The 25,297-nt window shown below is 36.0% G+C and overlaps 1 long non-coding RNA gene and 1 other non-coding gene across 2 annotated transcripts in view; one reads left to right on the forward strand and one right to left on the reverse strand.

Moving 5' to 3' along the window:
* The window catches only part of LOC103093234 (uncharacterized), a 436,070-nt gene that overhangs the window by 268,875 nt on the left and 141,898 nt on the right, over window positions 1–25,297 (reverse strand). The window lies entirely within an intron of this gene.
* Window positions 13,749–13,855, forward strand: LOC130456029 (U6 spliceosomal RNA). The gene has a single exon (XR_008914306.1). It is a non-coding gene; the product is annotated as a U6 spliceosomal RNA (small nuclear RNA).

Consider the following 25,297-nt stretch of genomic DNA (forward strand, 5'->3'; position numbering starts at 1 on the left):
GTAATTTCCAAATGTATTCATATTTGTGAATTACAAATGCAGAGCTCCAGCTCAGGTACAAATGGTGGCTAATTGGTTCTATGACTATGTATTTAAAAGAACTTTGCTCAAAAGTTTTAAAGCTCAGGACAGTGTACAGATATTCTCCAATTCATTCTAAGGACTTTCTGTAGCAAAGCAGATATTACCTCCAATAAATATAATTAACAAGCATTTCTTAAGTCTGCTAAGTGCCGGGCACTGTTCTCAGCCTTCGGGATACATAGAAAGGAAGAAGATGAATTATGCTCTAAAGGACTTCACACTCTAAAGAGAAACATGCAAACTGTGTACAAATTAGCTACATACCGGACAAATTGGAGATAATCAATAGAGGTAAGAAAATTGCATTAAGGACTATAATGCAGGAATTCTTGTAGAATATGTGGTTTTAGCTGGTATGTGAAGGAAGCTTGGGAAGCCAGATCAGAGATGAAGAAGGAAAACATTCCAGGCATGGAAGACAACCAATAAAAATGCCCAGAGATGAACTGTCTTATTATAGGGAATAGTAAAAATACTTACAGAATACTTCCAAGTGACTAAGGTATAAGAAGACTAAAAATGTAGAAGGGGCCAGGTTATAAAAGGCTTTAAATGCCAAACAAAGGATTTTATATTTGATCCTGCTGATGATAGGCTTATTGAATAAGGAGTAGGAGGTGATATGATCAGACCTGTACTTCAGGAAAATTTGTTTGACCCCTGACTAAAAGATGAAATGGAGTAGAGAGAGAGACTTGAGTCAGGCACACTAAGTAGAAGGCTTTTGCAATAGTCCAAACATACAATGATGAGGGTTGGGATCAGTGAGGTGGCAGTGTCAGAGGACAGAAGGGAACATATATGAGCAATGTTATAATAGTAAAATCAACAGGATTTCCCAGTAGATTGGATATGACTGGTGAGAGAGAGGATGGAATCATGGATGACACAGAGGTTGTAAGCCTAGGTAGTATCTTCTATAATAAGAGGGAAGTCAGAAATAAGGAAAAGTTTAGGAATCAGGAGAAAATACCAGTTCAGTTTTGGGACTATTGAGTTTAAGACATCTATAGAGTATTCAATTATAGGTATCTAATAGGCAATTGGTCATATGAGATTAAAAATTATGAGAGAAATCAGGAAAAGATAAGTACATTTGAAAATCATCAGTATAGAGATGATAACTGAATTCTTGGAAAGTGATGAGATCACCAAGTCAAAAGGCATAAAAGGAAAAGAGGAGAAGGCCCAGGATAGAGCCCTGGGGACACATACCATTAACAAACATGTCTGTCCTGCACAAAAATCAGCAAAGGAGACCAAGAAGTTATCAGTAAGATAGGTTGAAGTAGTTTAGAGTATTGTTAAATAAACCTACAGAGAAGAGAGTATCAAGGTGATTGACAATGTTAAAGGTTTCAAGAAAGGTCAAGAGGATGAGATTTTTTTAAATCTGGCAAACAAACAGTCACTGGTAACATTGGAGACAGCCGTTTCAATTGAATGATAAAGTCAGAAGTCAAACAGTAGAGAGAGGAGAAGAGAATGAGAGAATGGGAAGACACCCATTATAGACAGCCTCCTCAAACAGTTTAGCCATATAAAAGAGTAAATGTATGGGATGCTAGACACTAAGGATGGACAATTGAAGCAGGGGATTTTTGAGAATTTGGAAGACGTGGACATGTTTGTAGGCAGTAAGAAAGCACCCAATAGTCAGGGAGAGATAAGAGAGAAGGGAATGATAAATAGGGGCAATCAACTGGAAAGGACTAAATGGATGAGGATCACATCTGTCAAGAAGGGTCACTGTTGGAGTCAAGATGGCGGCATAGAGGCAGCAAAAATTCAGACCTCTGAAAACCCTTCCTTACCAATTACAAACTAAATGCTCATAGGGGACGTAAAATCAAACCTAACAACAGAACAGAGCCAAGGAACCCTCCTGTTGGACTCAACTTAAAAAATATGCTCCCCAAAAGCTGGAATTTGAGAACACTCAGGTTTTAGGGGAAGGAAGAAAGAAGGTCCCAGGACCCCTCACCTACCTAGAGCTCTGAGCTTCCAGCGGTAGCTGGAACCTCTGGGCAGGCAAGGGTGCTAGTCTGGAGGGAGTCCCTTGCAGGCAAAACTGTGCCAGGCTCAGAGCATCGGACACAGGTGGTAGAGAAGCAATTGGAGAAGAAGTGCAGAGTGGGCAGCCTAGTTGCAGCAGTGGAGACATTCCATATTCCTCCCCTTCCCAAGGTTTTGGCATATCCAGCTCTGCAACTCAGCTGGGCTTAATCTCATCAAAGCCTTCAGAGGGCAGGGAAGCTGAAGCTCCAACACCCTTCCCCCACAGACTGTACTGAGAAATTTGTTGACTAAGTTCCAAGGGGAAAGGCTGACAAAAAATCCCCAAAACAGAGATCCAACACAAAATGAGAGGAGCAAAAGCTCAGGCAACTACAGGAGGTAAAGAAGGGGTAAATATGAATAGAGAACAGAAAAAGAAAAGAGAAATTACAATCGCCAGCTTCTATCTAGGCAATGAACAAAGAGCAAATGGAACAGAGAAGGATGAAGGAACAGCAAGCAAATAAAAAGAAACTCCAGCAAATTGAATACAGGCTTTGGAACGGTTAAAAATGCAATTCAAAACACAATTAAGAGAGGCTGAAGACAACTGGGAAAAGAACTTAAAAAGCAAGTTAAGTCATCTGGAAACAAAAAACAGTGACTTAAAAGCCAAAATTAATCAGCTTGAAAATGAGGCAAAAGAGATGAAAGATCAGAAGGAGAAGGATGACAAAAAACCCAGGGATGAAATACAGTCTTTAAAAAATAGAATACAACAATTAGAAGGAAGTGATTTCACAAAGCAGCAGGACACTATAAAACAAAATCAAAAAAATGAAAAAATTGAGGAAAATATGAAGCACAAAACAGAAGATTTAGAAAATCATTCCAGGAGAGACAACTTAAAAATAATTTGGTCTACCAAAAGATGATGACAAAAGAAAAAGCCTGGACATCATACTACAGGAAATTATCCAAGAAAACTGCCCTGATATTCTAGAACAAGAAGGAAAAGTGGAGTTTGAAAGAATCCACAGATCACCTCCTGTACTTAATCCCCAATTGACAACACCCAGTAATGTTAAAGTTAATAAAAGAACTATAAGACCAAGGGGAAAATATTACAAGCTGCTAAGAAGGGGTCATTCAGATACCATGGAACTACAGTGAGGATAACACAGGATCTGGCTGCTTCTACACTAAAGGACCAAAAGGCATGGAATACGACATTCCGGAAAGCAAGGGAACTAGGTCTACAGCCAAGAATAAAATACCCACCAAAACTGACTATATTCTTACAGGGGAAAGTATGGTCATTTAACACAACAGAAGACTTCCAAGCATTCATAAATAAAAGACCAGACCTGAACAGAAAATCTGAAGTCCAACCACAGAACTCAAGAGAAGCATCAAAAGGTAATTAAAAAAGAGGGGGAAACAACAACAACAACAACAAAATTTTTTTTTTTTAACAACAAAATTTTTAAGAGACTCAATAATTAAAAATGATATGTATCCCTATAAGAAAAGAGGTCATTGGCAACTCTTAAAAACTCTTGCTATCACCTGAGCAGCTAGAAGAACTACAGACTCAGAGGGAACAGTGACAAACTGTATAGGATGAAAGGACAAGACATAAATAGGTATATAGATATATGCATGCATAAATACATATACATGTATATATATATATATATATACATGACTAAAGCTAAAAAAGAAAAGAGGTTATGACCAAAAGAAATGGGAAAAGAAACAAATGGGGGTAAATTTATATGTCACAAAGAAGCTCATGGCAGGAGGGGGGAGAACATCGATACACTGGAAGGGTAAAGAGGTTGGAGATAGGAAATTCTCAACTCTTACGTACTTTGAAACTGACGCAAAGAGGGAAGAACAATCCAATCCATTGGGGAAGAGAATAGATTTGCGCCCTATAGGGGAGTAGAAGGGTAAAAAACAGACTGGTGGGGAGGGAAGTAGTTCAAGTGAGGGAGAGGGTGGGGGAGAAATTTTAAAAAGACTACAGGGGAAAATAAGGGAGGGAATAAGAAGGGAGAGGGGTAGAAAGGGAAGTACAAGGGGGACTGATTTAAAGTAAATCACTGGACTAAAAGGTAGAGCCGAAGAAGAAAAGCTTAGAATTAGGGAAGGATATCAAAATGCCAGGGAGTCCACAAGTGACAGTCATAACTTTGAAAGTGAATGGGATGAACTCACTCATAAAATGTAGAAGAATAGCAGAATGTATTAGAATCCAAAACCCTACCATATGTTGTCTTCAAGAAACACACATGAGGTGGGTAGACACCCACAAGGTCAGACTTAAAGGATAGAGTAAGATCTTTTGGGCCTCAACTGACAGAAAGAAGGCAGGAGTGGCAATCATGATATCTGATAAAGCCAAAGTACAAATAGACCTGATCAAAAGGGATAGGGAAGGTAATTTTATTTTGTTAAAAGGGACTTTAGATAATGAGGAAATATCACTAATCAACCTGTATGCACCAAATAATATAGCACCCAAATTTCTAATGGAGAAACTAGGAGAATTGAAGGAAGAAATAGACAGTAAAACCATATTAGTGGGAGACTTGAACCAACCATTATCAAATTTAGATAAATCAAATAAAAAAATAAATAAGAAAGAGGTAAAAGAAGTGAATGAAATCGTAGAAAAATTAGAATGAATAGACATATGGAGAAAAATAAATAGTGATAAAAAGGAATACACCTTCTTCTCAACACCACTTGGCACATTCACAAAGACTGACCATACATTAGGTCACAGAAACATGGCACACAAATGCAGAAAAGCAGAAATAATAAATGCAGCCTTTTCAGATCACAAGGCAATAAAAATAATGATCAGTAATGGTACATGGAAAACCAAATAAAAAAACTAATTGGAAATTAAACAATATGATTCTCCAAAATCGTTTAGTTAGAGAAGAAATCATAGAAACAATTAATAATTTCATCGAGGAAAATGACAATGGCGAGACATCCTTTCAAACCTTTTGGGATGCAGCCAAAGCGGTAATCAGAGGTAAATTCATATCCCTGAGTGCATATATTAACAAACTAGGGAGAGCAGAGATCAATCAATTGGAAATGCAAATAAAAAAACCCAAAAGCGATCAAATTAATAACCCCCAGCAGAAAACCAAACTAGAAATCCTAAAAATTAAGGGAGAAATTAATAAAATCAAAAGTGATAGAACTATTGATTTAATAAATAAGACAAGAAGCTGGTACTTTGAAAAAACAAACAAAATAGACAATGTACTGGTCAATCTAATTTAAAAAAGGAAGGAAGGAAAGCAAATTAACAGCATCAAAGATGAAAAGGGGGACATCACCTCTGATGAAGAGGAAATTAAGGTAATCATTAAAAATTACTTTGCCCAATTATATGGCAAAAAATCACCAATTTAGGTGATATGGATGAATATATACAAAAATACAAACTGCCTAGACTAACAGAAGAAGAAATAGAATTCTTAAATAATCTCATATCAGAAAATGAAATCCAACAAGCCATCAAAGAACTTCCTAAGAAAAAATCCCCAGGGCCTGATGGATTCACCTGTGAATTCTATCAAACATTCAGAGAACAGTTAATCCCAATACTATACAAACTATTTGACATAATAAGCAAAGAGGGAGTTCTACCAAACTTCTTTTATGACACAAACATGGTACTGATTCCAAAACCAGGCAGGTCAAAAACAGAGAAAGTAAACTATAGACCAATCTCCCTAATGAATATAGATGCAAAAATCTTAAATAGGATACTAGCAAAAAGACTCCAGCAAGTCATCACAAGGGTCATCCACCATGATCAAGTAGGATTTATACCAGGGATGCAGGGCTGGTTCAACATTAGGAAAACCATCTACATAATTGACCACATCAACAAGCAAACCAACAAGAATCACATGATTATCTCAATAGATGCAGAAAAAACCTTTGATATAATATAACACCCATTCCTATTAAAAACACTAGAAAGCATAGGAATAGAAGGGTCTTTCCTCAAAATAATAAACACTATATATCTAAAACCATCAGCTAATATCATCTGCAATGGGGATAAACTAGATACATTCCCAATAAGATCAGGAGTGAAACAAGGATGCCCATTATCACCTCTACTATTTGACATTGTACTAGAAACACTAGCAGTAGCGATTAGAGAAGAAAAAGAAATTGAAGGCATCAAAATAGGCAAGGAGGACACCAAGTTATCACTCTTTGCAGATGACATGATGGTCTACTTAAAGAATCCTAGAGATTCAACCAAAAAGCTAATTGAAATAATCAACAACTTTAGCAAAGTTGCAGGATACAAAATAAACCCACATAAGTCAAGAGCTTTTCTATATATCTCCAACACAGCTCAGTAGCAAAAACTAGAAAGAGAAATCCCATTCAAAATCAACTTAGACAAAATAAAATACCTAGGAATCTATCTCCCGAGACAAACACAGGAACTATATGAACACAACTACAAAACACTTGCCACACAACTAAAACTAGACTTGAGCAATTGGAAAAACATTAACTGCTCATGGATAGGATGAGCCAATATAATAAAAATGAACATTTTACCCAAACTTATTTATCTATTTAGTGCCATACCCATGGAACTCCCAAAAAATGTCTTTCCTGATTTAGAAAAAAACATAACAAAGTTCATTTGGAATAACAAAAGATCAAGGATATCCAGGGAAATAATTTAAAAAAAAAACACAAATGAGGGGGGCCTTGCAGTCCCAGACCTCAAACTATATTACAAAGCAGCAGTCATCAAAACAATTTGGTACTGGCTAAGAGACAGAAAGGAGGATCAGTGGAATAGACTGGGGGCAAGTGACCTCAGCAAGACAGTATACAATAAACCCAAAGATGCTAGCTTTTGGAACAAAAATCCACTATTCGATAAAAACTGCTGGGAAAATTGGAAGAGTGTGGGAGAGATTAGAAATTGATCAACACCTCACACCCTACACCAAGATAAATTCAAAATGGGTGAATGACTTAATCATAAAGAAGGAGACCATAAGTAAATTGGGTAAACACAGAATAATATATATGTCAGACCTTTAGGAGGGGAAAGACTTTAAAACCAAGCAAGACATAGAAAGAATCACAAAATGTAAAATAAATAATTTCGACTACATCAAATTAAAAAGCTTTTGTACAAACAAAACCAATATAACTAAAATCAGAAGGAAAACAACAAATTGGGAAAAAATCTTCATAGAAACCTCTGACAAAGGTTTAATTACTCAAATTTATAAAGAGTTAAATCAATTGTACAAAAAACCAAGCCATTCTCCAATTGATAAATGGGCAAGGGACATGAATAGGCAGTTTTCAGATAAAGAAATCAAAACTATTAATAAGCACATGAAGAAGTGTTCTACATCTCTTATAATCAGAGAGATGCAAATCAAAACAATTCTGAGGTATCACCTCACACCTAGCAGATTGGCTAACATGGTAGCAAAGGAAAGTAATGAATGCTGGAAGGGATGTGGCAAAGTGGGGACATTAATTCATTGCTGGTGGAGTTGTGAACTGATCCAACCATTCTGGAGGGCAATTTGGAACTATGCCCAAAGGGCGATAAAAGATTGTCTACCCTTTGATCCAGCCATAGCACTGCTGGGTCTGTACCCCAAAGAGATAATGGACAAAAAGACATGTACAAAAATATTCATAGCTGCACTCTTTGTGGTGGCCAAACATTGGAAAACGAGGGGATGCCCATCAATTGGGGAATGGCTGAACAAATTGTGGTATATGTTGGTGATGGAATACTATTGTGCAAAAAGGAATAATAAAGTGGAGGAATTCCATGGAGACTGGAACAACCTCCAGGAAGTGATGCAGAGCGAGAGGAGCAGAACCAGGAGAACATTGTACACAGAGGCTAATACACTGTGATATAATCGAACGTAATGGACTTCTCCATTAGTGGCGGTGTAATGTCCCTGAACAATCTGCAGGGATCTAGGAGAAAGAACACAATTCATAAGCAGAGGACAAACTGTGGGAGTAGAAACACCGAGGAAAAGCAACTGCCTGACCACAGCGGTTGAGGGGACATGACAGAGGAGAGACTCTAAATGAACACTCTAATGCAAATACTTACAACATGGCAATGGGTTCGAATCAAGAACACATGTGATACCCAGTGGAATCACGCGTCAGCTATGGGGGGTGGGGGAGAGGAAAAGAAAATGACCTTTGTCTTTAATGAATAATGCATGGAAATGATCAAATAAAATATTATAAAATTAAAAATAAATAAATAAATAAATAAATGAAAATAAAAAAAAAAATAAAGAAAATCACCTAGACTATATAAATTACTTAGGAATCTATCTGCCGAGACAAACACAGGAACTATATGAAAACAACTACAAAACACTCTCCACACAATTAAAATTAGATCTAAACAATTGCTCATGGATAGGAAGAGCTAACATAATAAAAATGACTATGCTACCCAAATCAATTTACTTTTCAGTTCCATGCCCATTGAACTACCAAAAACCTTTTTTACTGAATTAGAAAAAAACATAACAAAGTTTATTTGGAACAAAAAAAAGAGAAAAGATATCCAAGGAAATCATGAAAAATAAAAAATGCAAAGGAAGGAGGACTTGAAGTCCCATATCTCAAACTATATTATAAAGCAGTGGTCATCAAAACAATTTGGTAGTGGTTAAGAGACAGAAAGGAGGATCAGTGGAATAGAATTGGGGTATGTGACCCCAGCTAGACAGTCTATGATAAGCCCAAAGTTCCCAGTTTTGGGGACAAAAATGCAGTATTTGATAAAAACTGCTGGAAAAATTGGAAGACACTATGGGAGAGATTAGGTTTAGATCAACATCTCACACCCTACACCAAGATAAACTCAGGATGGGTGAATGACCTGAATATAAAGAAGGAAACTATAAGCAAATTAGGTGAACACAGAATTGCATACATGTCAGATCTATGGAAAGATATTAAAACCAAGCAAGAGCTAGAAAAAGTCACAAAAATATAAAAGAAATAATTTTGATTACATCAAATTTAAAATTTTTGTACAAACAAAATTAATGCAACCAAAATTAGAAGAGAACCAACCAATTGGGAAACAATCTTCACAACAAAAACCTATGACAAAGGTCTAATTACTCAAATTTATAAAGAACCAAACCAATTGTACAAAAAATCAAGGCATTCTCTAATTGATAAATGGGCAAGGGACATGAATAGGCAATTTTCAGTTAAAGAAATCAAAACTATTAGTAAGCACATGAAAAGGTGTTCTAAATCTCTAAATGAGAAATGCAAATCAAAACAACTCTGAGGTATCAATCACCTCACACCTAGCAGATTGGTTAACATGACAGCAATGGAAAGTAATGAATGCTGGAGGGGATGTGGCAAAGTAGGGACATTAATTCATTGCTGGTGGAGTTGTGAATTGATCCAACCATTCTGGAGGGCAATTTGGAACTATGCCCAAAGGGCACTAAAAGACTGTCTGCCCTTTGATCCAGCTATAGCACTGCTGGGTTTGTACCCCAAAGAGATAATAAGGAAAAAGACTTGTACAAGAATATTCATAGCTGCACTCTTTGTGGTGGCAAAAAAATGGAAAATGAGGGGATGCCCTCCAATTGGGGAATAGATGAACAAATTGTGGTATATGTTGGTGATGGAATACTATTGTGCTCAAAGGAATAACAATATGGAGGAATCCCATATGAACTGGAATGACCTCCAGGAAGTGATGCAGAGCGAGAGGAGCAGAACCAGGAGAACATTGTACACAGAGACAGATACACTGTGGTACAATCAAATGTAATGGACCTCTCCATTGGTGGCAATGCAGTGATCCTGAACAATTTGGAGGCATCCACAAGAAAGAACACTATCCACATTCAGAGGAAAAACTGTGGGAGTAGGAACACAGAAGAAAAACAACTGCTTGATCACATGGGTCAAAGGGATATGGTTGGGGATGTAGATTCTAAATGAACATCCTAGTGCAAACATCAACAACATGGAAATAGGTTTTGATCAAGGGCACACGTAATACCCAGTGGAATTGTGTATTAACTATGGGAAGGATGGAGGGAGTGAAAGGAGGGAAAGAATATGATTCTTGTAACCAAGGAATAATGTTCTAAATTGACTAAATAAATAACTTACAATGAAAAAAAAGAATGATCACTGTTTTATGTGCAACAGAAATGAAAGAAGAGAACTGAAGAGTGATATGAGATGGATAAGTAATTCTCAGTGAATGGACTCAAATTTTTCAATGAAATAGAAGAGGAGGTTCTCAGATGAAATTGTTGGTAGAGGGAAAACAATGGGAAGCTTTAGGAGGAATGAAAAACTCTGGAAAAGATACTGTGGCAAGTGAGATAGTGAGTCTATTAGGGAGATAAAAAAGGACTACTTTGAGGGTCCAGTTGAGATGAAATAACATAAATTTGTAGAGCACACAGTCAACATAGTTTTATGATTTTCTCCAGCTTTGTTCAGATGCATGTAAGTAGGAGTTAAGGCAGCAGATGCTGGGATTAATGAAAGAATGAGAACTGGGAGATACTACTAAAAAAACTAAATCCCTTTGATATTAGCTCGTACAAGAAAGTGAGCTACAAGATCAGCCCTTAAACTCTAGTTTCCTAAACTCCAAATTTTGTGTTCGAGGGTTTCATTTGGTAGTTGAATGTTCTATACTACACCATAATGAATGACCTAAAAATGTCTCTTAAAAGTCAGGAGAGACTAGGAATAGATCAACACAGAGACTAGGAATAGATCAACACAGAGACTAGGAATAGATCAACACCTCACACACTACACCAAGATAAATTCAAAATGGGTGAGTGACTTAAACATAAAGAAGGAAACCATAAGCAAATTGGGTAAACACAGAATAGTATACATGTCAGACCTTTGGGAGGGGAAAGGCTTTAAAACCAAGCAAGATATAGAAAGAATCACAAAATGTAAAATAAATAATTTTGACTACATCAAACTAAAAAGCTTTTGTACAAACAAAACCAATATAACTAAAATCAGAAGGGAAACAACAAATTGGGAAAAAATCTTCATAGAAACCTCTGACAAAGGTTTAATTACTCATATTTATAATGAGCTAAATCAATTGTACAAAAAATCAAGCCATTCTCCAATTGATAAATGGGCAAGGGAAATGGATAGGCAGTTCTCAGATAAAGAAATCAAAACTATTAACAAGCACATGAAGAAGTGTTCTACATCTCTTATAATCAGAGAGATGCAAATCAAAACAACCTCACACCTAGCAGATTGGCTAACATTACAGCAAAGGAAAGTAGTGAATGCTGGAGGGGATGCGGCAAAGTAGGGACATTAATTCATTGCTGGTGGAGTTGTGAACTGATCCAACCATTCTGGAGGGCAATTTGGAACTATGCCCAAAGGGCGACAAAAGAATATCTACCCTTTGACCCAGCCATAGCACTGCTGGGTCTGTACCCCAAAGAGATAATGGACACAAAGACTTGTACAAAAATATTCATAGCTGCGCTCTTTGTGGTGGCCCAAAACTGGAAAACGAGGGGATGCCCATCAATTGGGGAATGGCTGAACAAACTGTGGTATATGTTGGTGATGGAGTACTATTGTGCTAAAAGGAATAATAAAGTGGAGAAGTTCCATGGAGACTGGAACAACCTCCAGGAAGTGATGCAGAGCGAGAGGAGCAGAACCAGGAGAACATTGTACACATTATACACTGTGGTATAATCGAACGTAATGGACTTCTCCATTAGTGGCGGTGTAATGTCCCTGAACAACTTGCAGGGATCCAGGAGAAAAAAACACCATTCATAAGCAAAGGATAAACTATGGGAGTGGAAACACCGAGAAAAAGCAACTGCCTGAATACAGAGGTTGAGGGGACATGACAGAGGACAGACTCTAAATGAACACTCTAGTGCAAATACTATCAACAAAGCAATGGGTTCAAATCAAGAAAACATCTAATGCCCAGTGGACTTACGCGTCGGCTATGGGGGGTGGGGGGGGGTGGAGGAAAAGAAAATGATCTATGTCTTTAACGAATAATGCTTGGAAATGATCAAATAAAATATATTTTAAAAAAAAAAGAAAAAAAAAGTCAGGGAACTAAAATGCCTCATAATTGGTCTGGATTGTTGGGGAGAACATAGCATCAATTCATTCTAGATACAGAAAATAATAATTGGTACAACTGAACTATCTCTACTGTTTCCATCAACCTAATAGGCTTAAAAAGCTGATAATGTGTTCTCACCAACTTGTATCAGGATTAACTGTTAAGAGGCAATAATAACTTAACTCTGCCTACATTCTGGCAGGCCTAACAAAGCTGGAAAGGTTTACAATATCGAGCCAAACACAGACTCTCTGACACATTTGAAGACAAGTCTAGATAAAAGCTCAAAGAGTCTTGTCATCAGAATATTGACTAAGTGACTTTTTTCCCCATCAGTTCAACTTATCTATTTCTTAAGGCATAAAGAAGTTGCAATCAGAATTCACCCTAGAATAATCATAAATTTATAAAGTATTTAGTATTTGTCTTAATCTGACCTATATAACTTAAAAGCATATGTCTTTGATAAGAATATTAATAAAATAAAAATATTTTAAGTAGGTTACCAGATTTGAACTCGGGGAAAAAAGAGTCTTCCTGACTCTAGGACTATCCACTGTGCCACAAAACTTCTCAAATTTCAAGTTCATAGACTATATCAGAGAATAAGTTTATAAAGGAAAAAGTTTTAAAAAACCTCACAAAAGTATGAAAATGCTAAAAAAAATTCACATATAGCCACATTTACAAATCCACTGTTATCTCTTATTTTCCTTTATTTCATTTTTATCAAGACCTCTAACCCCTTCCTTTTACATATAAGGAAAGAGATTTAAAAAGCTCAGATTGTAAATAAAAGACAAGAGATAGAATTCAAAAACAGATCTTCTGACTCCAAATATAGTTCTACAAAGTTTATGAATGTTGATAAAGAAAAATATTACATATAAGCTTTAAATATATAAATGTGAATTAATTTTCACCTATAATAAAGCCCTTTTGTTATAATTATTGTATTTTAATTATTTACCTCCTATTAGCACTAATGAAACTGTAACATTCCAAAGCAAAGCAAATTATAGAAGGACTTATCAGAATTTCAATATAGCCAGAGTCCTTGAAAGGAAACCATGTTTTCTTTACATTTTTTGGAGTGGGGGGAGGAAGACAGTTGTTCCTTTATTTTTCTCCAATAATTTCCATTGTCACTTGCCTACTTATCCAGTTCATAGATCATAGAGCTTAGAAGGGATTTCAGAGGCAATGTGATAGGCAAGGCAATCTTTGAATACAATAATTGTTTGAGAGGAAGGAGCTTATGAGGTTTAAAACATTTCCTGACCTAAAAAGGAAGATGTGGTTGGTCTTATCTATAATGTCAATTTCTATGGCACTGTGTCATCCCAGATGGGCCCTTTAACTTGAAGATGTTATTATGAAAAGAAGGAACACTTCAGGTAGTTTTAAATGTGAAAACAAAAGAAAACAAGAAACAATTGCCACTTAAAAGGCAATAGTGCTCGCTTTGGCAGCACATATAATAAAATTGGAACAATACAGAGAAGATAAGCATGGCCCCTGCTCAAGGATGACATGCAAATTCGTGAAGCATTTCATATTTTTACTGGAAGGGTAAAGAGGTTGGAGATAGGAAATACTCAACTCTTGTATTATAATTATTTACCTCCCGTTAGCATAAGTGAAACTGTAACATTCCAAAGCAATTAACCCATTGAAATTAACCCAAAGAGGGAAGAACAATCCAATCCATTGGGGCAGAGAATATATTTGTGCCCTATAGGGGAGTAGAAGGGTAATAAACGGACTGGTGGGGAGGGAAGCAGTACAAGGGAGGAGAGGGTGGGGAGGTAGTTTTAAAAAGATTGCAAAGGAAATAAGGGGGGATTAGAAAGGAGAGGGGTAGAAAGGGAAGAAAATAAGGCTGGGAATTAGAGGGACTGATTAAAAAAAACATTGGTGTAGAAGGAAATAGTGAAAGAAGAAAAGGTAGGACTAGGAATAGAAATCAAAATGCTGGGAAATACACAGCTGGTAATCATAACTCTGAATGTGAACAGAATGAACTCACCCAAAAAATGTAAGAGAATAACAGAGTGGATTAGAGTCCAAAACCCAACATAAGAAACACACATGAGGAAGGTAGATACGCTTAGGGTAAAATTAAGAGGATGGAGTCAAATCTATTGGGCATCAACTGATAAAAAGAAGGCAGGAGTCACAATTATGATATGTGACAAAGCCAAAGTAAAAATAAATCTAGTTAAAAGAGATAGAGAAGGTAATTAAATCCTGATGAAAGGCAGTATTGACAATGAGGAAATATCAGTACTCAACATGTATGCACATAATGGCATAGCATCCAAATTTCTAAAGGAGAAACTAGTGGAGCTCAAGGATGAAATAAATAGAAAAACTATACTAGTGGAAGAACCTTCCTCTATCTGAACTAGATAAATCAAACCAAAAAATAAATATGAGGCAAGAGAATTGAATGAAATCTTAGAAAAAATAGTTAGTAGATATGTGGAGAAAAATAAATAGGGACAAAAAGGAATACATCTTCTTTTCAGCAGCACATGGTACATTCACAAAAATTGACCATGTATTAGGGCATAAAAACATTGCAAACAAGTGCAAAAGAGCAGAAATAATAAATGCAACCTTCTCAGATCACAATGCAATGAAAATAATAATTAGGAAGGGTACATAGAGATGTAAATCAAAAATTAATTGGAAATTAAACAATATGATTCTCCAAAACCAGTTAGTTAAAGATCAAATCATAGAAACAATAATTTCATTGAATAAAATGACAATGCTGAGACATCCTTTCAAAACCTATGGGATGTAGCCAAAGCAGTACTCAGGGAGAAATTTATATCCTTGAGTTCATATATTAGCAAATTAGGGAGGGCATAGGTCAATGAATTAGGCATGCAAATTAAAAAACTAGAAAGTGAACAAATGAAAAATCCTCAGATGAAGACTAAATTAGAGATCCTAAAAGTCAAAGAAGAAATTAATAAAATTGAAAGTCAAAGAACTATGGATTTAATAAATAAGTCTAGAAGCCGATACTTTGACAAAACAAATAAAATAGAAAAAGTACTGGTCAGTCTAATTAAAAAAAGGAAAGAAGAAAACCAAATTGACAGTATCTAAGATGAAAAGGGAAACCTCACCTCTAACGAAGAGGAAATTAAGGCCATCATTAAAAACTATTCTACCCAATTATATGGCAACAAATATGGTGATCTAGGTGATATGGATGAATATTTACAAAAAATATAAATTGCCTAGACTAAAGGAGGAAGAAATAGATTACCTAAACAACCCTATATCAGAAAAGGAAATTGAGCAAACCATCAAAGAACTCCCTAAGAAAAATCCCCAGGTCCAGATGGATTCACAAATGAATTCTATCAAACATTCAAAGAACAACTAATCCCAATATTATACAAATTATTTGACAGAATATGCAAAGAAGGAGTTCTACCAAATTCCTTTTATGACACAAAGATAGTACTGATTCCAAAGCCTGGCAGATCAAAAACAGAGAAAGAAAACAATAGACCAATATCCTTAATGAATATAGATGCAAAAATCTTAAATAGAATACTAGCAAAAAGACTCCAGCAAGTCATCACAAAGGTTATTCACTATCACAAGGTAGGATTAGTACCAGAAACTGTAAAGGATAATTTTAGTGTTGTGACCTAAACTATATTAATTATTTGGTTGCCATGCATATCCCAAATTAAAAAAAAATACCCAAGTCAGCTGGAAATTTATGGTGATTTAATTAATATAGTGGAAAGAAATTAAGAAGAAGGAAGAAGGAAAGGCTATAGGATTTCTCCCATCTGGCTAGTCTCAGGGGGAAGATCAGAGGCTCTAGGAAGGTAAGGTTTTGGAGAATAAAGGAAGAAAGAATCAACCTGAACTCCAAGAGGGCTCAGCCAAGATGCCTGAACCTGAATTAACCCAAGGGCAAACTCACCGCCAAAACCCAGACAAATAGCTGCCCCATGCCAAGATGTCTGAACACTTAGCACACTGCCAGCCAGAGCCGCCTCTCCGGGGAAAGAGCCAAAAAGAGGGAGTGATGTGCCCTATATAGAAGACTTTACATCACTTTCCTGTGTCTCATCTGTACTAATGTTAGCTTAGCTTGACTTAGGACAGCCCAGGAGTCTGTCAGCTGTTTCTGTATATGTCTGTTGAAGGCCATCTTCTTAGATACTTAATCTTTGAATATGGGTGCAGACATTCCTGACCTCATTAAACTAAGAAGGATGGAGCAGAGTTCCCAACACCTGATTCTGTTAGATGAAATATCTCCATTGTTACAAATAAGGAAATAGCTAAATCAAATCTTTTAAAGTAAGGTCTGAGTAGGGTGGAGTAGTTTTAAAATTCACAGAATGCAAGGATGGTTCAATATTAGGAAAACCATCCACATAATTGACCATATTAAAAAGCAAATTGACAAAAATCTCATGATTATCTCAATAGATGCAGAAAAAGCCTTTGACAAAATACAACACTCATTCCTACTGAAAACACGAGAAAGTATAGGAATAGAAGGGCCTTTCCTAAAAATAATAAACAGTATATATATAAAACCATCAGCAAACATCATCTGCAATGGAGATAAACAAGAAGCCTTCCCAATAAGATCAGGAATGAAACAAGGATGCCCATTATCACCTCTATTATTTTACATTTTACTAGAAACACTAGCAGTAGCAAGTAGAGAAGAAAAAGAAAATGAAGGTATTAAAATTTGCAATGAGGAGACCAAGCTACTGGTCTACTTAAAGAATCCGAGAAAATCAACCAAAAAGCTACTCGAAATAATCCACAACTTTACCAGTGGTCATCAAAACAATTTGGAACTGACTAAGAGACAGAAAGTAGGATCAATGGAATAGACTTGGGGTAAATGACCTCAGTAAGACAGTCTATGATAAGCCCAAAGATCCCAGTTTTGGGGACCAAAACCTACTATTTGATTAAAAACTGCTGGGAAAATTGGAAGACAGTATGGGAGAGATTAGGTTTGGATCAACATCTCACACCCTATACCAAGATAAACTCAGAATGGGTGAATGACCTGAATATAAAGAAGGAAACTATAAGCAAATTAGGTGAACATAGAATAGCATACATGTCAGATCTATGGGAAAGGAAAGACTTTAAATCCAATGAAGAGCTAGAAAAAAAATCACAAAATGTGAAATCAATAATTTTGATTACATCAAATTTAAAAGTTTTTGTACAAACAACACTAATGCATCCAAAATTAGAAGGGAAGCAACAAATTGGGAAACAATCTTCATTATAAAAACCTCTGACAAAGGTCTAATTACTCAAATTTATAAAGAACTAAACCAATTGTACAAAAATATCAAGCCATTCTCCAATTGATAAATGGGCAAGGGACATGAATAGGCAATTTTCAGTTAATGAAATCAAAACTATTAATAAGCACATGGAAAAATGTTCTAAATCTCTTATAAACAGAGAAATGCAAATCAAAACAACTCTGAGGTATCACCTCATACCTAGCAGATTGGCTAACATGACAGCAAAGGAAAGTAATGAATGCTGGAGGGGGTGTGGCAAAGTTGGAACATTAATAATGCATTGCTGGTGGAGTTGTGAATTGATCCAACCATTCTGGAGGGCAATTTGGAACTATGCCCAAAGAGCACTAAAAGACTGTCTGCCCTTCAATCCAGCCATAGCACTGCTGGGTTTGTACCCCAAAGAGATAATAAGGAAAAAGACATGTACAAAAATATTCATAGCTGTGCTCTTTGTGGTGGCAAAAAAAAATTGGAAAATGAGGGGATGCCCTCCAATTGGGGAATGGCTGAACAAATTGTGGTATATGTTGGTGATGGAATACTATTGTGCTCAAAGGAATAATAAACTGGAGGAATTCCATGGGAACTGGAATGACTTCCAGGAATTGATGCAGAGCAAAAGGAGTAGAACCAGGAGAACATTGTACACAGAGACAGATACACTGTGGTATAATCAAATGTAATGAACTTCTCCATTAGTGGCAATGCAGTGATCCTGAACAACTTGGAGGAATCTACAAGAAAAACCACTAGCCACATTTAGAGGAAAGACTGAAGAAAAACAACTGTTTGAATACATGGGTCAAAGGGATATGGTTGGGGATGTAGACTCTAAATGAACATCCTAGTGCAAATATCAACAACATGGAAATAGGTTCTGATCAAGGACACATGTAATCCCCAGTGGAATTGTGTATTAACTACAGGAAGGGTGGAGGGAGTGAAGGGAGAGAAAAAATGTGATTATTGTAACCAAGAAATAATGTTCTAAATTGACTAAATAAACTAATTCAAACAAGAAAAAAGGCAATAGTTAAATGATATGCAATGACCCAGGACAATTCTGAGGGCCTTATGAGAAAGAACACTATCCATATCCACAGATATTTCTAGAGAATTCTACTAGTTCCAGAAAAATGTTCTTGAGTTGTTCTTTCGTAACTGAAAATCAAAAATTGTATTAAAATAATGATGGCTTTTTTCCCACCTTAGTTTTCTACATATTAATGCTAATATATTCCACAGAGGAAGGAAACAGCCGTCAGATACACAAAGAGCCTAGTAAGTGAACAAAAGCCTTCATTACTAATAAGTGGACATGTATATTTTCTAGCAAGTATTATCAATTTCCAGTGACTGGGACATTTTTTGGAACATCATGTCATGTCCTCTTCCTTTTGTATGTTATATACTTAATTGGTTACCTGATTGACCAAATGATTTTTTTTTAGTAGAATATTTTTCCATGGTTATGTGATTCATGATTTTTTCCACTCCTTTTCCTTCTCCTCTCCTGGAACTGACAAGCAATTTCACTAGGTTATATGTGTATCATGGTTCAAAACTTATTTCCATGTTATTCATATTTGCATTAGAGTGATCTTTTAACATCAAAACCCCAATAATATCCCTACAAACTACTTGATCGATCATGTTTGTCTTCTGTGTGTCTACTTCCACAGTTCTATCTCTAGATATGGATAGTGTTCTTTCTCATAAGGCCCTCAGAATTGTCCTGGGTCATTGCATTGCTGCTAGTAGAAAAGTCTATTATGTTCGCTTGTGGCACAGTGTATCAGTCTCTGTATACAATGTTCTCCTGATTCTGCTCCTTTCACTATGCATCAATTCTTGGAACTCATTCCTGTTCACATGGAATTTCTCCAGTTTATCATTCCTTTCAGCACAACAGTATTCCAAGACCATCATAAACCACAATTTGTTCAGTTATTCCTCAGTTGCTGGATACCCGTTCATTTTCCAAATTTTGTCACCACAGAGAGCACAGCTATGAATATTTTTGTACAAGTACTTTTTCTCATTATCTCTTTGGGGTGATTGACCTAATTTTTAACCAGTCCCAAATCATTTTAATGTTACTCATTTATAATAGAGGTTGAAATCTGCTACTGCTAGATCTCCTTCCTTCCTACTTTTTCTCATTATTACCCTTATGTTTCTTAAGTTTTGATTCCTCCATGTCAATTTTGTTATTATTTCTTCAAGGTCTATAAAATATTCGATTAGTAATTTCTTCCTTTTTACTATACTATATTGAATAAAAAATTAAAGCATGTCAATAAGTCCATAGGGACATCCCAAGCCCATTGAGGCAAAAGCAGCCAGAAAAACAAAATTGCAGACAAAACAACATTGCAAGGACTGGTCATGAACTTGTATGTCCAATAAATCATGTCGCAAGAACATCTGGCTTTCCTAAATAGATTTCTTAATTGGCTCAGAACATTCCTGACTAGGTTATCGCAACTTTGGGCTCTATCTCATGACAGAAGGAACTACTACTTATCTATACATCTTGGCATCATAATACTACCCCCAAGACATTCTTTTGTCAAAAGGTAACACACCGAAGAAAAGCATTGCAGATTAGTATTGATTAATGTATTTACTCCCTTATGTACCTGAGTACTTTTAATTGACCTTCATATTTTAATTAGGCCAGTATACTCTGAATTGACATTTAAAGAATGTATGTTTCTGACATGTTATCCTTTCTTTGACATATGATGTTCTTTGTTCTTAGTATGTAAAATACTATTAATATTTGACTCAAATGCACAATAAATGAAACTGTGTGATTCAGTCAAGAGTTTCCCCTAGGTTTCCATGAATCTTTAATTCAAATGTGCCTGATAATCTTTGTGTGTGCATCTCTCTCTCTTTCTCTCTCTTTTGCTTTCTCACTCTCTGACTCTGTCTTTCTGTTTCCTTTAAGCTCTGCCTGACTCACACACACACACACACACACACACACACACACACACACACACACACACACACACACACACACACACACACACACACACCTGAGCTGCAGAGCCTCAGGGATGGCTACTCCTGCCAGTCAGGAGAAGCTATTGTAATTTGATCCTTAATTAGCCAAACCCCAGTAGCTACCTGGGGATGGGAATCTTCCCAGGCTCACAAGCAGTTTCTCCTAAGAACCTAATCAAGGAGCTTCTACTTCAGTCCCTTACAGGCATGATTGTCATTTTACTATATTAGCTCAATCTATCTCTGAACAATTAGTTGTTTTTTTTTCTAATTATTTAGGCTTATTTTCATTGCTGCAGGCTTTTGTCATTATAGAGTTACTGGATATAGCATGATAGATATACTACTATTTTATAACTTCTACAATTTTTGAATGGAATTCATATTTTTAATTCTTTTTGCTGGATTTTGTTATTCAGATTACAAATGTATTTGCAGGAATACTTATGATTTATGTGGATGTATTTTATATTCTAAAACTTGTTGAATTTATTAATTGCTAAAAAAAACTAGGCAACATCCAACTAAGATGAAACTGGAAGGTTAACAAACAAATGAATGATGGGAAAGACCTAAAAAGATTTTTATAAAAATTTTTTTTCATCATCAGGATCAGGAAAGTCACCACATTCAGACTGTGAAAATAGAGTCCCTGATTTACTCCTATCAAAAGTGGAAATGACATGGAAGATAACAAGGATGAAAAAAATCAGTGGGATGAGACCAAATTTGCAAATAGAGGTTACTACATGACACAACTTTGTGGGCATTAAGGATTCAATAGTCAGGATATTTAAAGGAAGCTAAAATACTAAAAACATTAAAATAAACAAACAAACAAAAAACCTCAGTCTTGATTATTTCCAGAAAAAGTCCACTGAAATTATATCAGTAACTATAGAACCAGAAGCTTACTTTCCCATCCACATAAAATGTTAATGAGAATAACCTAAATTTTATTCAAAGGTATTTTGATGAGGGTATTTATTAAAAAAAATTTTGGCAAGACTTCACCAGTGGTATTCCATAGCTGACTACATATTAACATCACAGAATTGACTGAAAGATGTAGAAAAAAGATCTCACTCCACTTATTGGCTGTTGACCATTGTGAAGAACTTATTACTACAACAGAAAGACTAGCAAGCAAGTGCAAGCAATGAAAGCTTGAAGATCTGTAAGCCAGGAAGATTCCAAAGGAGAATGTGGCCAGGAGGAAGGCAGTTTGAATAAGCTGTCACAAACTGTTTTACTCACCTTTTCTTCCTTGGACTTTGAGGAAGGAACTATCAGAGAGATTTATTCCACCTTTCTGGCTATTGACTTCTCCTTGAAAGATTTGTGGCACAGCTCTGAAGATCTTTTCAAGTTACTAACAATATCCCTTAAAGACTATTCAACCTTACTTATTTATATTGAATTTATTCATAGATTAGGGAAACCATAAATTCCCTCTCTCCTGTCCCAACTCCCTTACCCTTCCTTCATTTAAAATAAATCCCTGTTTTAAGTATTATAGAGTGATATTAGTTTGTTAAAAGCCAAAGCAAATTTACCAACTCTGAATCATGGTTGAAACCAACAGAAGGAAGCACAAAGTGGGGGGGGGGGGGGGAGAAGTGAGATTCAGTCTCTCCTTAACCTTATTTCTTAGAGTAATTGTTCCAGCCTTTCTCTTTACCTTAAATACCTTAGTAACTGAGCCTCTAACACACCATTAAAAAGGTATTTGACTCAGTAGACCAAAAAGGTTTAAAGATTCTCCTTCTTCAAGGTATCTCCCATGCTTATGTTCAACAGGCTGAAAATAGAAATATGTACATTTTCCAAAGAAATACACTGAGGTCATGTGGTTTACAGTTGTTGAATAGAGCTGGACCTGAAAGCAAGCACCCACAGAATGGTAGAGCTGGTCCAAACTGATCCAAAAACAAGCAAACAAAGTACAAAGGATTGCACAAGGACTCCTAGTCTCCCCAGCCTTTGCCAATTTTGTAAAACAACTTAATGTTCCCTAAAACTGCCTCTCCAGAGAACTCTTCTCTGTATTTACAGTATATTTACATCACATTTCATTAAATAAAGTATATTTAAACCCTTCCTCTGCTGATCTAGAATGGCAATTCCCTTATTTCAATTAAAGACCCTTATTATTGCAATTCTGATAGTATTTGTTATTTGGTAGTCTCTTTTATTTCAGTTTGACACAATCCAAATCAAGGAAGAAATCCCTATATATGGGAAATATAGGACACTTTTATTTATAGTTAATATTTGCTGCTCCTTGAGTCCTGGTCTGAGACCACTTTCCCTTGGAAGCTGTATATATATGGTGAATAATTAAATCAGAATGCCATGCCAATTTGTTGATATTTTGCCACCTTAGTAATATAACTTCCTTCTAAAACCAAATATGACTGACCAATTGGTAACACTAGAAATTAATAGTGAGTGGAAAATATAGACTCGTGAAGGCTCACAAATGATCACAAAATCTCCTCCAACCTCACCCCTGAGGGATATTCCCATGCATTGAGTAGACAAAGAGTAACCAAAGTCTGGGGGCCTGACTTCCCAGTGCCAATAGAGATTGGGAAGAATTATATCCAAAATAGGTGCTACACACATAATTTAAAGAAAGTTGAGCAAGAATACTTAATAAGATAAAAATATCCCAAAGGCATTTTAAGGATAAAACTGGAATGATATCAACAAAGAGATGAAAAATAAAAAAAGCCATAATGTGTCACAGACCACTTATGCTTACGATGGACTTCTCCAATATCCTCACTTCTAAATCTTCAAAGACTGTCCTATGACATACAACCATCCAAGAACATTGGAGGAATATTGGCATTAAAAAGATGGGTCTTCATTTAATAAGAAGCTAGAGGTTATTAAAAGAACATTTAATTTCCTCAAAGACAATCCAGCCCCCTCTTCTCTCGTTTAATTTTGGGACCACCTTATTATCCATTTGCAGTATCTGTACAAGGTAGTTAGATGAATCCACAGAACTCAGCAGCAGTATATAATTATTATATGTCATTTATGATGTAATTATATGTAAAATATAATTAATTTTTCATTATTATCGTGTATGTTAGCATGTTCATATATTTGTATTTGTATTCTTCATCTACAGTATTTGCACAAGATATGTAGGCACTGAATAAGGAGAAAGTATGGTACTGTGGAGAGGTCACTGACACAGCAGATTGGGGTTCAAATCCTCTAGAATAAATGTTCTGTTAAGCTTTTTAAAGCCTTTTAAACTCCCCCAAGCTTTTTCCAAACTCATTGTACTCCCTTCTTGCATTCTCCTATTCAACCAAAATGATGCTCTGTTTTCTCACACAAGAAATTCCTTTCCCAATTCTACATCTGGTTGTCACCCATGCTTAGAATGCACTCCCCCTTACTACTACCTCATTAAATTCCACTTTTCCTTTAAAATGCATCTCAAATACTACCTTCTAAATTGTGATAGAACAAGTTTTTCCCAGCCTCACCTTCTTTCATTCCACCTACAGTATAGGTTGGCTTTACCTAAAAGAAGATAAAAATTCTCTGGGATCTCATAAACCTAATTTGATTGACTCCAACGTCCCTTGCTGTGTTCCCACCTCCAATCCTGCTGCCCTCCAAACTCTTCTCATCTCCAGGCAATATATTGTAATCTCAAAACAAAGCTGGCTTTGGGATCCAAGGGGCCCCATATTTTCCCTGTCACAGATTCCTGGACTAAGGATATATTTTTTTTTTAATTGGCCAGGATTGGGTGAATTTCTAAAGCTTCATACAAGTATCCTCACTCTGGCCTGCTGAATAGACTCATTTTCAAATGAAGTTGAATCAGATGCTGAGTGTACTCTGGTTAAATGCCCTTGCTGCATTAGGGCAAAATAATACTCCTGTTAAATGTTCAGTGTCTCAAAATGCCTCATTTCTTCCCAACATCCCACCTGAGAACAGAGGGATCTATCTTTTGAGCCAAATCCCAGATGAAGGTGAAGCTTTTCTCAATTCTCTTAGCTACTAGGACTTTCCCTCTCAAATTAACATATATTTAACTAGTTTGTATTTATTTGCTTTATTTTTATTCTGGAATATCTATATATGCCTATGTTGTTAACTACCCAACTCCTTCCTGTCCCAATTAGAAATATAAACTTCTAAGTAAGGATTGTTTCATTTATTGTATTTACATTCCCAAAGTCTAGCATTGTCTTTGGCACATCATCTACTCTTAATAATTTCTTCTTGATTGATTGATTAGTCTTGCCTCTGATGTTTATTACTTGTAACTTTTGGCAATTAATTTAAATTCCTCCTTCTTAGGCTTCCTCATGTATAAAATGAGGGGATGGTTTAAAGGGTTTCTGAAGTACCATCCAGATCTTAGGTCTATGGTCCATGATCTCTAATATATACTAATACTCTTCTCATCAGTCTCCATGACTTTAGCTTCTCCTTGCTCCAATCTATTCTGCAAACAGCAGCAAATCATTAAAAATTCTTTGAATATTTACCACTCCCAATATCCCCAAAATAATTTAAAGCTCTTAATCAGAGTTCTGACAAACATTGATTAATTTATCAACTTCCCTTCTTCCATTATACCCAGGCTCTTTTCCAGCCACAGAAATTTGTCATT

The sequence above is a fragment of the Monodelphis domestica genome, chromosome 8, assembly GCF_027887165.1.
Source record: "Monodelphis domestica isolate mMonDom1 chromosome 8, mMonDom1.pri, whole genome shotgun sequence".
In the NCBI taxonomy this organism is placed as follows: Eukaryota; Metazoa; Chordata; class Mammalia; order Didelphimorphia; family Didelphidae; genus Monodelphis; species Monodelphis domestica.